This window comes from Esox lucius, chromosome 24 (assembly GCF_011004845.1).
Source record: "Esox lucius isolate fEsoLuc1 chromosome 24, fEsoLuc1.pri, whole genome shotgun sequence".
NCBI lineage: Eukaryota > Metazoa > Chordata > Actinopteri > Esociformes > Esocidae > Esox > Esox lucius.
In genome coordinates, this window is record NC_047592.1 from 25,452,078 (window position 1) to 25,463,187 (window position 11,110).

At 43.2% G+C, this 11,110-nt stretch overlaps 1 long non-coding RNA gene across 1 annotated transcript; it reads left to right on the plus strand.

Annotated features, from left to right (window-relative positions):
- Positions 1-8,642: 8,642 nt before the first annotated feature.
- LOC117593867 lies at positions 8,643-10,345 on the plus strand. Its single transcript, XR_004575330.1, has 5 exons — positions 8,643-8,799; positions 9,010-9,128; positions 9,378-9,454; positions 9,900-10,119; positions 10,262-10,345. It is a non-coding gene; the product is annotated as an uncharacterized LOC117593867 (long non-coding RNA).
- Positions 10,346-11,110: the final 765 nt, after the last annotated feature.

Here is an 11,110-nt window from a genome sequence, read left to right on the forward strand (position 1 = left end):
GAGTAATTACTACTCACTAGCTAAGCAGAGCTAGCATTATTTGTTACCAAATGCCATCCTATAAGAGCTGGAATTAGATTTGACCACATTGCAACTAACTAAAACCGTCTCAACTAAAGTACTACAAAATGTAGCAAACTTTACAAAACATTTTCTCCTCAATTCTCAATTTTCTCTTTGAATTAGCACAACCTCTTTCAAGCTAATCGAAGCTAACCTCATGCTTCGAGAACAAAAGCTACATTTTGCCATGATTCACCAAGACAATATCAAATAATTTTCAACACAGAAAAAGTAAAGAATAGCGCAGAGTATTTCCGCCACGTACTTGACACTTTATGCCGAATATCACCAACTTATTTACTTCTAATCACCGTATATTGCATTTTATACACCCTTGCTCTTTTTGGCTGGTTTACCTCTAAAGGAAACTTAACGCTCCCGCTCTTTCTCTCTCAGATAGCGAGACATCTGCCACAACCACTTCTGATAGGTTAAAATGATGTTCCATATTAACCCTTTCTTTGATTGGGTTACACAGATTTCTAACAAAGTATTTTACAGTATTTTTAAACTACAAAATACAAAACACTAAAGTAATTTGATACAAAATATTAAGCCATTTTCAACAACCCTATCAAATACTAATGACATACTATTTTGTATTTGAAATACGTATTTTAAATAATTGTATCATAAATACTGGCCATCCCAGTCTACTGCGTTTCTAAGCAGTAGCCCAGTGAGTAATAGCTGGCGCGCCGCCGGCTATAATGTCTAGGCCACCAGCTTTTGCCGCTTTTCTCTTGATCTCAATTTGTACAAGCTAATTTGCATCTCAGGCGGCTTTCCACCAGCGGCCGGACTGCGTTACACTGGCGGCTAGCCGCCGGAAAGATGGCATGCGCTTTAGTCTGCTTTATCTGCTTGTGTTGCCATTTTTTTCCAGTAGAGATGCTATTTTACCCCTTTTATTTTTGTACTGATTATTTGATTTATTTTAATATTGTAAAATCTTAGTGTACAGAATTTTGGTCAACAATGTGTTGAAGTCTAACACTTCCCCGAGTTGGTTTGTTGGAAAGGAGAATAAAACACCAGGAGTCAGGTCAATTATCGTACCGCATATTCCGTTTTTTACAAAAGCTTTTGGAAACAAGGATCGCCGCACAATGTCTAAGGATCAACAGTCAAAACATCACTTTATACTTCCACTACGCCCAAAAGATAGAGGCGTTAAGTTACAAAGCAAGTGTGCCATTGGCCCAATCCCAGTTCTATTCCTTATAAGGATAAATGCAAGTATCCCCTTGCCCCCCTTGTGGTTTCTGTGTTGTCTGTCCGACTATGTGTGTGTGTCTCTGACCTGTGTCCTGTTTCTCAAAAGACAGACATACTAAATCTTTCTCTCCCCGGCAACCGCTTGAACAGGGTTTCCTATTCTCCTACTAGCACCTTCAATTTCAGCTCATATTACAAACAATTAATATTTTGTTTCATTGGTTACAACAGCTTACAACAGTTCACTAACTTATACAATCAATATATCTACAATTCCCCCTTTTGATCTCTCCCCAGAGAGATCACCCCTATTCGCCAAGCTCCAGTTCTCCCGGGTCATGCTGCTCCAGTAGAGGTATCAGCATCCCTGGTGGCGATCCTGGAGCCTTCTCAATGGCTGTAGAGATCACTCTCATGGCAAGCCCTCATATGCATGGGATACAACAACACCCAAGTAACCATTATAGCACCAAATGTAGCAAGCGATAAAAGAACAGACATTATCAAACCTTTCCACTGGCCGAACATCGAGGTCAGCCATTCCTCCAGCGGATTATCTACCCCAGAATGCTCGTATGCGATCCCTTGACTTAGTCCAATTCAATCCCCCAAATTTCCTCAAACAGGTGTCCTCAGGTGGGGTCGCAAACCTCTTTGCTGGGGGAATGAAGACCCGATGCCAACCTGGGAAACCTGTAACAACATACAACACACATCATTATTCCACCAATGCCCATGTACCACTTCATTCTATTCTCATCTTCTCAGACCTTTCTCTGTGACCCTGTCATCTTGGTGCGAGTGTTAGGAGCCACTCGGTGTCCTATACCCCCTTTTGTTACAGTATTCCTCAGTTCCATCCCCTAAGAGTCTATTCCCCTGACGCCGTCCTTTGTGTCCTTCACTCGCAGTCCCGCCGTGTCCTGGGGTCCGCTCCTGGCACCGGTCTGGCTGGTGCTGGTCCTCCTTCCGTCCACACTGGGGAAAGCTCCTCCTTCCCGGTTTGGATGAGGTCCGTTAGCGACCTCCCTGGCTCCTGTGCTGGTGTACACTGGCTCCAATGGTACCACGTCTCTCCTTTGTCCCTCAGGCAGAACGCATGACTCGTTCTCTCCACCACCTGATGAGGACCCGTCCACCTTGGCTCCGACCACTTTCGCTTGATGACCTTCAGCAACACCCACTCCGCCTGGGGCAGGTTCTGGTCCAGAGGGTGCAGGTCCCTCAGTTCTCCGACTCTATTGGTGAATTCTGAAACGAGAGCTCGCAATTCATCAAAATATACTTTATGGTCTTTGGGCCACTTTTCCCCTTCCGGGACCGCAGTCCCCGCGGCAGGTCCTGGAAACTGTCTCCCCGTCAGCAGCTCGTATGGGGTGAACCCAGTGGTCTGATTTAACGAGCATCGAATCGTCATGAGTGCCAGTGCATTCACCCAGTTCAATTTAGTCTGTGCACATATCTTAGCCAACTTGTTTTTTAAGTTTTGGTTCATCCTTTCTACCTTTCCCTGGGACTGTGGATGGTACACAGTGCCAAAAGTATGTTTTAGGCCCAATAAGCTCTCTACCTTCTGTAAATCACTGTTCTTAAAGTGAGTCCCATTGTCTGACCTGATTTTCTCTGGGAAGCCGTGTCTGGGAATGTACTGGTTCACTAAACACACAGGGTGGCCAGAAGCCGGCCAGGGTTCTGGCCACCCTGTGAACATGTCCACACACACTAACATGTAGCGGCACCCCCGTACAGTTTCCCCCATGTCCGTGTAGTCTATCACTATCTCTTGTCCAGGTCTCGTCGTCATAGGGGAACGCCCCCATCTCAGGTTTGATCGTCGGTTTTGGATTGTGGTGTGTGCAGATGGTGCATGTCCTAGTGTAGTTACGTACCATGTCTACCATAAACGGGTGCCACCAATGGCACAACGCCACTACATCTGTGCTGGCCCTACATGGCCCAACCCGTGGGCTTCTGCAAATGTATCTCCCCGCATGGCTGGTGAAAGTATTACTCTACCGTCTGGCCCTCTCCAGAGCCCGCTCGTCTCTGTTGCTCCTCTCTGTTGCCAAATTGTTTTCTCTTGTGGGGAAGCCCCCTTTTGATGTCTCACTAGCTCGTCTCTCTCAAGGCCTTCTCCCCCTTTTTTCTGAAACAGGACCCGGTTCATGACTTGACCTGTTTCAGAAACATCTAGAAAAAAAGGGTTGTGTGTAGTCGGGTATGGCCAGATCAGCTGCGGTGGCTAGTTGTTGTTTCAGCAAAATGAAGGCCTGGTCGGCCGGGCAAGTCCAATTGAGAGTGGCTTTAAGTTTACGCATTCCCTGCTCCTTAACTAGCGCTCTAAGTGGCTCTGTGAGCCCTGAATAGTTTGGGATGTAATTGCAGCTGTACCCCGTAAGCCCCAGGAATGATAGCATTTCCTGAACAGTAGTGGGTTTAGGATGGTGGAGGATGGTTGTGCGGTGAGCTGGGGAAAGCCCCACTCCTTTCTGCGATATTACTCTGCCCAGAAAGGAGACCTGCGTCCTTACCAGCTGTAGCTTTTCTTTTGACACCTTGAACCCTTTCTCAGCCAGTCTGGTGAGGACCGTCATTGTAGCTTGGATGCAGGCGGCCACCGTCGGGGCCGCCAGCAGCAGGTCGTCTACGTACTGGACCAAAGTTACCCCCGTCGGCAGGCAGCATAGTCTCGTGTATCGCCATTGCCAACCCCTATGTGTGAAAGAAAAAATATCACGAAGTTCCTCTGCTAGTGGGAGACAGAAAAAACATTAGCCAGGTCAATGCACTACCCGGCAAGTCAGGATTTGCCATCATTGCCTCTTTTATTTTCTCTGGAGGTCCCTCTAAGGCAGCCCTTCTAAACCACTCCTGCTGCAGACCTCCCTTCCCCGGGTGGTGCCCTGTGTGTTTAGCCCATGTTTCTTTGCATTCTTCCAGATTCTAGGGTGTCTAGGGTGTTGATCTTTTTCCCAGGGTAACTTAGGTACCGGGGCCCCAGCCAGCAAGGGTTCCCTCAAGGCTGCGTCTATCCGTCCGACTACCTGACCGAAAGGGGTGTCGTCGGGGTTCCGCCTAGTGTCGGCCCCTTTTTCTATCTCAATCATATCCTGGGCGGACATGGCTCGGGTGGCTACTGCCCTCCAGTCCCCCAGTGCCAACATTTGACCGGCTGTGAGTTTATCAAATTGTGACAACCATAGTCCACCTCCCTCTCCCATCAGGGGTAATTTATCTACCAGTGCCTGTACGTCTCCCAGCCCCAATGGTTTATATTGCGATTCGCCGCCTCCCACTCTAAAGAGAGGCAGCTGAAACCCAGCACAACTAGCTTCCCCTGCTTGTGACCGTGTATACATTTTATTTTGAGTCTTTTGAATTGATTCTACTGCGTCATGGTGTAGTTTATGTTCTGGTGGGGGCGTATGCGGCAGAGGGTATACGTCTGAGTCTCCCTTACTCCCATCTCCACTAATGTCTGCGTCAGGGTCTTCGTCCGAGTCAGTCCATCTCCCTACTGCTTGCCCCGTGAGTAACACCCGTCCTCTATGTGAATTTCCTTTTTTCTGCCTAGTTTTTGTCCTTCTCACTGTGTCACTATCGTCCGACCCCGACCCCGACTTTGAGTCCTCACCTAACCTGCCTTTAGTACGGCCTGACCTTTTCTTTCTGGCCCCTGTAATCTCATCCTGTTTATTCTCTCCTAGTTGTCTCCCCTTCTTGCTCTTCTCCTCGTATATCCCGTACTCTCTCTCTGCCCTTGCCTTGAACGGTTTCACCTCCCCCTCAGTGTCTGTCTCGCTCTCTGACTCCGCCTTCCTACTCAACTTTCTCTTATCTTGCTTTCCTGTGACTTGAGTTACGGGCTTGCTGTTCTGTGTGTCTAAAGACAATAAACCACTCTCTAAACGTAACACTGGATATAATGGTGCACGCTCTGTACCAAGCACCAAGTCATCTTCATATGCTGGGGGTTCTATCTCTCCTCCCTTTTTCTCCTCCTTAATTTTCTGTCCCTTTTTCTCTTTGTTCAAATGGTCTACGCCCTGACACCACACTGCTAATTTACACCATTCTTTTCTGTGCTTTTCTCTATATCTCCCTCTCTTGACCAAATTTGCTGTTTCCTTCTTGTCTCTAACTCTATCTCGATTTTTGGAACAATCTTTCTCCTTATTCCACAAAATAACATGTAATGGTCTCCTTTCCTCCATCCTTAATCCTGCCTCACTCACCAATTTCTCTTCTATCCCTTCTTTTTCTTTCTGAATTGGGTCCATCCTGCCTACAACCGTCATTACAATTGCCACCTGTATCCCCAATTGTTTCCACTTTCCCGTACCTGGACCCCACCCATCGTCATCAACTTCTCTCTCAAACTCTCCGTCCATTTCTCCCTGACTTATGTTACTGTGAGTCCCAGACTCAGAATGATTTACAAATGATTAACGGGTCCCTGACCCAACACTTTTGGGACTTGAACCCAGTACTCTTATAAAACATTCGGGGAGTTCCAAACTCCTCGGGCCTCTTACCCGACTGGTTGCCAAGACTCTAACTCGCAACTCTCCACCGTCCCCGTCGGGAAGTGGCGTAGGGTAGTCAACCCCAGAACCAATACCAATCGCCTCGCCCTCTTGAATTTAAACCAGTCCCACTACATTGTCCACAGGTTCACAATTTAGTTCATAGCCAATATGCAAATTTAAATATAACAGGCTGTGCTTACCTTTTTTATGATGCACCAGTGCTGGAACCTGTGAGTTCCGTATAGGTAAACTGGACCGAGTCGAATTCCTTCTCCTTTTTCCAATCCCGGACGAGCCCCCAAAATTGTTGAAGTTTAACACTTTCCCGAGTTGGTTTGTTGGAAAGGAGAATAAGAGTCAGGTCAATTATCATACCGCATATTCCGTTTATTACAAAAGCTTTTGGAGACAAGTGTCGCCGCACAATGTCTAAGGATCAACAATCAACACATCATTTTATACTTCCACTACGCCCAAAAGATAGAGGCGTTAAGTTACAAAGCAAGTGTGCCATTGGCCCAATCCCAGTTCTATTCCTTATAGGATAACTGCAAGTATCCCCTTGCCCCCCTTGTGGTTTCTGTGTTGTCTGTCCGACTATGTGTGTGTGTCTCTGACCTGTGACCTGTTTCTCACAAGACAGACATACTAAATCTTTCTCTCCCCGGCAACCGCTTGAACAGGGTTTCCTATTCTCCTACTTGCTCCTTCAGTTTCAGCTCATATTACAAACAATTAATATTTTGTTTCATTGGTTACAACAGCTTACAACAGTTCACTATCTTATACAATCAATACATCTACATTGGTTACAACAGCTTACAACAGTTCACTAACTTATACAATCAATACATAGAATGACACGTAACAGTTATTTAACGTTAGCGATATATCTTGTGTCCTAAAGAGTAATGTTACTCACCTTAGCATTTGTTGTAACGTTAGAAGCATTATCTACATATTTATCTGTCATGTGACTGCCATGTAACTCTAAAGTGTACTGCATATCACATCAGCATACTGAAAACTACAGGTGCTGGTCATATAATTAGAATATCATCAAAAAGTTGATTTATGTCAGTAATTCCATTCAAAAAGTGAAACTTGTATATTATATTCATTCATTACACACAGACTGATATATTTCAAATGTTTATTTATTTTAATTGTGATGATCATAACTGACAACTAATGAAAATCCCAAATTCAGTATCTCTGAAAATTAGAATATTACTGAAGACCAATACAAAAAAAGGATTTTCAGAAATGTTGGCCAACTGAAAAGTATAAACATGAAATGTATGAGCATGTACAGCACTCAATACTTAGTTGGGGCTCCTTTTCCCTGAATTACTGCAGCAACGCGGCATGGCATGGAGTCCATCAGTCTGTGGCACTGCTCAGGTGTTATGAGAGCCCAGGTTGCTCTGATAGTGGCCTTCAGCTCTTCTACATTGTTGGGTCTGGCGTATGGCATCTTCCTCTTCACAATACCCCATAGATTTTCTATAGGGTTAAGGTCAGGCGAGTTTGCTGGCCAATTAAGAACAGGGATACCATGGTCCTTAAAACAAGTACTGGTAGCTTCGGCACTGTGTGCAGGTGCCAAATCCTGTTGGAAAATTACATCTGCATCTCCATAAAGTTGGTCAGCAGCAGGAAGCATGAAGTGCTCTAAAACTTCCTGGTAGACGGCTGCGTTGACCTTGGACATCAGAAAACACAGTGGACCAACACCAGCAGATGACATGGCCCCCCAAACCATCACTGACTGTGGAAACTTTACACTAGACTTCAAGCACCGTGGATTCTGTGCCTCACCTCTCTTCCTCCAGACACTGGGACCTTGATTTCCAAAGGAAATGCAATATTTACTTACTTCAGAGAACATAACTCAGCAGCAGTCCAGTCCTTTTTGTCTTTAGCCCAGGCGAGACGCTTCTGACGCTGTGTCTTGTTCAAGAGTGGCTTGACACAAGAAATGCGACAGCTGAAACCCATGTCTTGCATACGTCTGTGCGTGGTGGTTCTTGAAGCACTGACTGCAGCTGCAGTCCACTCTTTGTGAATCTCCCCCACATTTTTGAATGGGTTTTGTTTCACAATCCTCTCCAGGGTGCGGTTATCCCTATTGCTTGTACACTTTTTTCTACCACATCTTTTCCTTCTCTTCGCCTCTCTATTAATGTGCTTGGGACAGAGCTCTGTGAACAGCCAGCCTTTTTAGCTATGACCTTTTGTCTTGCCCTCCTTGTGCAAGGTGTCAATGGTCGTCTTTTGGACAGCTGTGTAGCCTACAGAACTAGACTGAGAGACCATTTAAAGGCCTTTGCAGGTATTTTGAGTTAATTAGCTGATTAGAGTGTGGCATTAGGTGTCTTCAATATTGAACCTTTTCACAATATTCAAATTTTCTGAGATACTTAATTTGGGTTTTCATTAGTTGTCAGTTCTAATAATCAAAATTAAAATAAATAAACAATTTAAATATATCAGTCTGTGTGGAATGAATGTATATATTATACAAGTTTAACTTTTTGAATGGAATTACTGAAATAAATCAACTTTTTGACAATATTCTCATTATATGACCATCACCTGTAGTTGTTTTTAGTGATAATGAACCTTCAGGTCTGTTTACTGACTGATCTACCTGTCTATAGGATGCCTAATGACGGAGGTTTTCGTTTAGGAGTTTCGTTGTGCATGATTTTTTTTAAATATGAAACTGTTACTTGTAGGTGTGTATGGCATTGTTGCTTATCTCTCACTTCTTGGCTAGACAAAGTTGACACAAGTAGCCCCTAAGCCATATAATAAATATCTCCAGAGATGCATTGAAGTCTCTCCTTCACAATTAGGATTCTGAATGCACAGATGAAGGTGGAGTGGTCCCTCAGCAAATATATGATGAATTGCTCCAAGGGTACTATCAATTAAAGAAAAAAAAACAACAACTGTCAGTGGATCTCAGAGATCTTCAACAGAAGTAAGTACTTGGAACCAAAATAGAGTCAGTACAGTAGTAGTTATATAGTGATATTTTTGTTATTTCCAGTGATAATTGTACAAAATATTATAGTTTCCTCATCTCTAGAATTCTGGACATGTAGTTATTGTATTAGTCTTCTTTAGTATTATAGTATAAACTAAAGATGAACACTTATTTTGTCTTTTTTCCATTTTCATGTAACCATAGATATGCAGAATTGGAAAAAGTAAAAAAAGAAATACAAATTGAGCGTGACCGGTACAAAAGCTACCTACGCTCCATCCAGGGCAACGTCTGTACACTGCTCTAAGGGGAGGTGTTAGAGGGTGAGTAAACATTTTAGTTAAGTAATAAAATTGATATAAAACTACCATATTATTGTTAATCTCACTACAACCTTGTTGTTTTTGTAAACTCAACATAGTACACGTTTCACCACACAACATGCATTACCACGTGGGTAAATGTGAAATATTTCTTTTGGTTCAATTGCCTGCACCACAAAAAAAAATCTGACAATTTGACTATAGCTAATTACAACACAAACATTTTAAAAAGTTTACATTTTTTTTCAGTATCGGGCAGTGCACCTTTTCATCCCAGCACCTCACAGGCCAGTCAGGAAACAATCTTTCCCTGCCCAGATGGAAAGGTACATTTTATTATTCTGTAGTTATCAGCTTTGTTCTTCAGTATTATTGTAGGATGTTAATATTCTCTAAATAATTGTGATTGTATGAAGTTATATTGCAAATGGGATAAAGGCAATGACACCGATGTTTTTGCCTTATGTCACCTGTAGTGATGTCACTCATGCTGTTTGGTGAACAAATGATGGAGTGGCTTGGGTTGAGATTGAACTAGTGACTAACAAACAGCCAACCTCCTTAGTAACTGTAGACATGAAAGAAAAATAATGTTTTATCGTTTTGGTAAAAATTACTAGTAGGCTGCACTCAAGGCAAATAGTACTGTTTTACAGATATTTTGGGCACTCTGCTTTGAGTCATGCCAACAGCTCCAGTAGCAGTTGTATATTTGCCTCTCTCGTACGACTGCTTAATTTTCCTAGCAATTTTCCTTTACTCTTGTCTTAGATCCATATCGGGGGTGGAGCATACATATCAGCAGGGATCTGGAGCTGGATCAGAGGAGCCAAAAATGACTCCCGGTTCTGCAAGGACCTTGCTGTAGCCATCTGGGAGTCAGAGGTCCTGCGGAACTGATCCACTGAGAGGAAGGTATGCAACAGGCTCAAAGGCCAAGGAGCTGTTGCCAAACCTCCCCTTACGCCTGAAAAATATCAAGCAGTTAAAGGTTGGTATTTTATTTCTGTGCCCAAACCTTTGTATACAACTCTATTTACCTGTTCAATTTATACATATTGAGTCCAGTGCTACTATGTCCAACTGTCTTATGTGACATTGTTTCTCTATGTTCTGTATCTTTTCAACGACAGACTCATTCAAGAGATGGCTGCAGGAAAAAGGTGTCCCGGAACCAGAGGTGGCTTTTCGCGTTGCTGCAGTAAAATTGGGAAGCAGGTTTCAGAGAAGATCATGGGCATTAACAAGTAAATAAAAAAAAAATCTAATTTAATACATTTACTTGTTGCTTCTATTTCAATATTATGTTACATTTCTATAATGAAGTTGTAGGTTCCAGTATACAAAGATGTGTGGGTCTTAGGTCAGTGTGATGGATAAACAGTTAGAACATAAATCAAATGCAGTTATATTAAACATGTAATCACTATTATTCCACATTCCACAAATTTAAATGAGTGTTTCAGGCACGATTATGAACAAAATAACCAATTTCCCCAGATAAAATTTTCTACTGGATTTCAACTGGAAATTCCACTAGGGAAAGCTTTTCTTGATATCACAGTTGAAAGCTACATATCAGCTCCCTTAACTTCCATTTCTGATACCGTATAGAAAAGCACCGCACAAGTTGGAAAAATGTAACTCATGCGACACACCTGCCGAACCGCATCCAGTTCTGGCAGTGTGCTAGATTAACAGCAGTGGTGTGGATTGCTTTCAATTGAAATGAATGGACTTCTGCCGGAACGTTTGTTGCTAAATACAGGTTGCCTGTCTTCTTGCTACAGTGTGTACTGTATTTCATCATGACAGTAGCTTACTCCAAAAAGGCAATTTTTCCTCACGTAATTGAAGAGGCACTTTCTCCTTGCTGGTCAAAAGCAGTTATATTTTGCCAAATAAATACATACACTGAACAAAATTATAAACGCAACACTTTCGTTTTTGTCCCCATTTATCATGAGCTGAACTCAAAGATC